General features: G+C 55.6%; 1 protein-coding gene across 1 annotated transcript in view; it reads right to left on the bottom strand.

Moving 5' to 3' along the window:
• The window catches only part of CNGB1 (cyclic nucleotide gated channel subunit beta 1), a 175,385-nt gene that overhangs the window by 71,826 nt on the left and 97,762 nt on the right, over positions 1–5,797 (bottom strand). The window lies entirely within an intron of this gene.

Raw genomic sequence — 5,797 nt, forward strand, 5'->3', positions numbered from 1 at the left:
ATGTGCAAAACCGTGGGTCCACCCACATGTGCATTTTCCATGGAAAGTCTCCTTGTTTTCATCTGATTCTCAGGAGAGTCAGTGCCCACAAAGGTTAGGAAACCCTGACGTACATCCTCCTCATCCCCTTCCACTAATATTTACTGAGCACCTAGTGGATGCAAGCCTGGTCTCAGGTGGAAAGACTTTAAAACAATAATACCAGCCCCTCACCTCTGGACCCTGAGTTATACTGTTTAGAACACGTCGTCTCTCCTCCAGGCCTCATACTGCATAAGCACCCAGGAGAGTGAGCGGAACCAAAGGTACTCTATTTCACAGATGGGAGAACTGAGGCCCAGATCAGGGAAAGGCTCCAGCGAAAACCAGAGCCCAGGACTCGAAGTCAGTCCCAGCACTTGTCACAGGACTCACCTATAGTTTGCGCTCATTATTCGTAGAATAAGTTACTTTCCAGAATGGGGTCTTTTGTCCAACCTTGGGTAATAAACAAGGAAATTAGTTGTTTTGTTGTCTGATATGCAGACAGAGCCTGTCTTACAAATTCGAGGCTGATTTTAATTACTTTCGGGGTGGTGTTGGAGATCATCACCCTTATACCGAGGTGAGGGAAGGAGTCTGTCTCTCTGGCCTGAAGTATGGGGCTCTGCTGACAACAGGGCAGAAGACAGGAGCATGGGGAGGAGGGGATGGGAAGTGGTTAGCAGATCAGAGCCCTTTCCTCCTTGGGGGCCTGTCAAGGAGGTATCCAGCTTCCTGCCATTTCATGCAGGAAGAAGCACTTTCCTCCAAGCCCAGGGGCAGTCCACCTTGGGAAGCCATTGGCGAAGGCCCCCGAGGTGTGAGAGCCACATTCTTCAGCCCTGAGTGTCCCCTCCAACATGACAGCTCAGAGAGAAATAGATTTGCCCAAGGCTCATAGCAGAGATGCTGGAGTCCTGGCCTGTGTGAGACTGGGGGCAGTCAGGGAGCTCCAGAGAGCGTGCTGAGATGCCAGAGGGAATCAAGTGCCTGTGTGTCTTCTCGTGGCCCTGCTTCCTTGACACTGAATGACTGGACAAGTCCCTCTGGGAATTTGGCCCAGCAGACATTCAAGGCCTCGCCAGACCCCATGCTGGGTGCTGGGACACAGACCAGAAGACTTGCCTGCCTTAGAGGTACTTCTAGTCCAGTAGGAGAGAGGCAAACCCAGCTGATCCAAACCTGAAAGCAGAAGGTGAGAATGTGAGCACACCTAGACCATGTTTCTCAAGCCTAGGAATTTGATTAGGTCCTTCCTCACCAGTTGTACACTGAATCCTAATTTCGTAGATACAAAAATATGTGCCCAAGAATAAAGGAAATACAGAGTAGATGCGCATTAACAAGTCTGATTTAGTATGCACTTGCTATTTTTTACGTGCAAGGCAATGGATCAATATTAAGCACTTTGCAGTGCCCAGGAGGTGGGCAGTTTTAGACCCATTTTACAGATGATGAAATGAACTCAGAAAGGCTAAGTGACTGGCCCATGGTCATACAGCTGGTGACGTGCAGAGCTGGGAATTGAAGCCAGCCTGCCTGACCCCCTGAGCCTGCGGCCACCATACTCTACTGCCTTCCTGCTATGAGAGAGATGCACGCCAAGTGTCGGGGGGAAACCAGTGGGGACATTCGACCTGAGCTTAGAGAGTAAATATGCTCCACCAGAAAGTTCTCTTGGAGTTACTGGCAGTGGCAGAATCTGCAGGTTGAAAATCCCAAGGGATGGAGAGAAGCCACCCAGCCTGGGCCACTGTCTCCCAGCCTGGAAGTTCCCTCAGCCTCAGGGGTCTCTTTGCTCCTCACAGAGAGATCACAGTAGAAATCCTCCCTGTGGCCATTGCCTTGGGGACAGCCCAGCCCCCATGGCCTCACCTCCAGGCCTTCCTGGCCTGATCCCAATCCAGTACCCAGGCCCTGGGCCTCCATGCGCTACCCCTACCCGCAACGGCATCACCAGTCTCCTTGCTGTTCCAAACACCCAGGCTCCTGTCTGCCGCCTAACCTTTAGTCAACGCTTCCTCCCACCTGAAATCCTTTCCCCATCTCCTCCTACACAAACCTCACCCTTTCTTCCATGCAGGCCTGTCTCAAATCCTCCCTTCTCCCCAATTCTTCCCCAAGACTATGAGGACAGGAACCGTAGCTGTTTCAGGAGGACTAACTCATAGCCTCTGGCCCACAGTAGGCTCTTAGGAAATACTGCACTCGCAGGCCCCTCTTATCTCTCTAACAGGATCTGGGACTCAGGAATGGGGCCTGGGGCCTCCCAGAACCAACACACGGATGTGGACTAAATGAAACAACTACTACAAAGTAATAGTTGTGTTTATTACAAAGTAGCATGCAAAACACATACCCTCGACCTGGGGCTGTTAATGGGAAGGATCAGGGATGGAGTAAGGGTCCTAGCTCAGGGAGCACGGGGTGAGGGTCGGGGAGGACTCTCACAGGTAATATTTTGTACTAAATACCAGCAGCTTTGACATTTTTGACGCTACCTTTTGATACATGAAAACCTCAAAACTCTCTCATCTGAAGTTCTACCTTCATGCCCTGCCGCGCCAGCTCAGTGTCTGGCAAACAGCAGGTGCTCAGTGATGCTTATGGATGAACAAAGGCAGGAATGCAGACCCAGAGTGGGGATGGACACACACGCATAGTGAGGAGGGAGACCCCACGGGCCCCAGCCCACCTCCGCCCCTCCCCTCGACCTCCTTTTCAGGGCACTGAAGGAGGACTGGGCATTCCTGCCAGAATCTGCAAAAATCAATAGCGGCCAAGGCTTTTCCTGGAGGCAGGACCTTCAAGAAACAAAGAACGCACCATCTTGAGGATGGGATGCGGAGCTCATCACAGGCGAGCCTGGACCAGGCGCAGAGGCCTTGGGCAAATTTCCCAGGCCTGAGCAGTCCATGGTCCTGTCTGGGGCCTGCTCTGGAGGAAGGGTGAGGTTTGGGACTGGGAGGTCAGGTGGAGGCTCTCTATGGAGCTGCCTCTGCACAGATGGCAGGACAGAAAACGGAGGCTCCAGTCCCTCAAGGAGCTGAGAGTAGGCCAGAGGGCTGGCTGCCCCCTCTGTCTGCTGGTGAAGAGCTTTCCTGCTCCCATGGCCGGCCCTGGTGCCAGCACCAGTCCCGGCCATTGTTCCCGGCTTCCTGGCCCGCAAAGAGTGGGCTGGAGCCAGAGCCCCGGGCTTCAGTGGCTGCAGCTGGAGGTCTGTGGGTTCAGAGCCCAGGCGGTCCCACCCCGCCGCCTATCCCCCCACCTAGCCAGACCCCACAATGCCAGGCCTCTCTCATCACTAAGCGTATGGCTTTGGGAAGCCCCTGGACTTCTCAAGGATCAGCACAAAACACATCCTCAGGTCTGCCCTGCCCATCTCATGGAGGTGGTATGAGGCTCAGAGCAGCTGGTGGATGGGAAAGGTCTCGTGTAGCAGGGTGGGCGTGGGAGAGCCCTGACGCTCAGGTAGGAGAGCTAGGCCGGCTCCCTTCTGCCACTGACCTCCCTGTGCTCTGCTTTCCTGAGTGGCCACTACGTGGCAAACACGCCACTCAGGTCATTTCACGGGACCCTCCCCCTAAGCCCAGAAGAGAGCATTAATGGCTCCATTTCACAGATGAGGAAGAGGAGGCCCAGAGGGGTCCAAACACCTTCCCAAAGCTTTGGTGCTGATGAGTGGCAGAGGTGGGGCTCCAGCCAGGCCTGACTGTGGTGCTCTGAACTACGACAGCGCAGCACTGCCGCGGCGGGTTCACCAGCACAGGCTCCACCCCTGGAGAGCAGGGTCCTCTCGCGCTGCTCCCTGGTGGGCCGAGCACAGAGCCAGCCGCACAGCGGGAGCCTGACAGAGCCGTCAAGATGATGGGCTCCCTAGGAAAGTTGTGTTTGGTGGCCCAGCTTGCCCTGGCAATGACTTCGAGGACCCAGGAGAAGGGACCCCCACCCCACCCAGCAGTGCCTCTTTCCCCAGGAAAGGGAAAGTATTAACTCCAGAGTGTGAATTTATGTCCGCCTCTCACTCTCGCTGCTCTGGCCCTCATCCACATGTCACCCCTCACCCCAAGGTACCACCCTCTTCCCATCCTGTCAGTGGTTGGGGCAAAGGGGATGATTACCCGGAGATTAAAGATGATAGTGCTAGTTGGTACCCCTAGCCATAGCACCTGCAGTTCCCCCATGAAAATTCCATGCTCTAAGAGATGGAGCCTCACATCAGCTATGGGACACAGGAAGCGGTGGGGTTCCTGGGCAGGTAGGTGGGAGAGGTACCTGTGTGTGTGGCCAGGTACAGCGTGTGGCCGCTTAAGCCAGTTTGTGCTGTTTCTGTCACTTACAATCAAGAGAGACCAGAATGAGACAGGTGGGGAGCAGACTGGAGGCCGAGAGAGGCAGGAAGGGGAATAGGGGCCACGAGCTGATCCGGTTACCTTCCCAGAATCAGAGCGACAGGTCTCCAAGGACGCTTAGAGATCAGAGGTCAAGATGATTCCATCTGCTTCAGATGGCATCAAGGCCCCAAAAGGAACAGAGCCTGCCCGGGATCACTTGTTACCAAAGGTCTAAGACCTGAGCCTGAACACGTAGGCCCCCAGGCCAGGGCTCCATTCACGGCCCTGGTTTTGGCCCAGGTGGGAGCCCCACTGCTTTGTGAGGGGAGGCGAGGTGGGGACAAAGGAAGAAAAAGTCATTGCACCCTCCATGTGAGCCCATCCAGGGCTCCTCCGGCCCCTGGCACACGCAGAACACCATCTGTTCAGGAAGAGCAACCTGAAGCTACAAAGCACCCAACACACGCCAGCGCTTTCCAGGAGTCTCTGCCAGGTGGGTGGGTTTTGCCTAAGGTCACTGAACTAGACAAGAAGCCAGGATTCAAGCCGGGCACAGGGACAAGGGGCCCTGGGCGTCCTCGCTGAGAGGCAGACGCTTGCACACGGCTTCTCAAGGGCAGGGTCCTCCTGTGGCTACACGCGGAGGGAGTAAGAGGACCATGGGGTCCTGGTCACATCCGGGGTCCCCCCCCCGGCCTCTCCACTAAGACTCCTGCAGCCAGTTTTGAGCTCTCTGCGGCATAGGTAGCTCCTTGTCCTCCTTCTACCCTCACCTCCACCCCTGCCTTTGAGAAACAGTAGGAGCCCGAGTTGCAGTTGGGCCACTGCGGGACAGGGAGGGGACAGAAGAGGGCGCAGGAAGGCAGAGACGGAGGCGGCTGGGCCGGACACGCAGATGGATAACCGTGCAACAGGGTGAGCGGGAGTGGGGCGAGGGCATGTGAGCCTCGGGGGCGGCGCCTGTAGGCTGCTCCAGGCAGACCCTGATTTTCCACTGAGGCTAAGCAAGCTCTCCTGCTTACCAGGCCCAGTGCCCGGCTTCTGACCATCCATGAGCTGCCGGTTCCTCACAGATCAGCTCCCTTTACAGGGGCTGCAGTTAAACACCAAGGATGTCAAGAGGTCACAGCCCAAGGATCCCAAGTGTCCTGCACTTGGTACCGTCAGCATCGTCACAGCTTCCCCACCAGGGCCGCCGTATGCAATTCCACTTAATTCTCACAAGAACCGAGCGGGGCAAGGGTTAACCTCTCCATTTTATAGATGAGGCAACTGAGTCCCAAAGAGGTTAAGTGACTTGCCCCAAGTCACACAACCAGAATGTTCAAAACATTCGAACCCAGCCTTATGTCCCAATCCCAAGCCTGCCACCCTGGCCTGCACACCTCACTCCCTCCACGTCCCAACATTCCCCTCTGAAGAATGACCAGAACAAACTGTGC

The sequence above is a fragment of the Kogia breviceps genome, chromosome 18, assembly GCF_026419965.1.
Source record: "Kogia breviceps isolate mKogBre1 chromosome 18, mKogBre1 haplotype 1, whole genome shotgun sequence".
Classification (NCBI taxonomy): Eukaryota; Metazoa; Chordata; class Mammalia; order Artiodactyla; family Physeteridae; genus Kogia; species Kogia breviceps.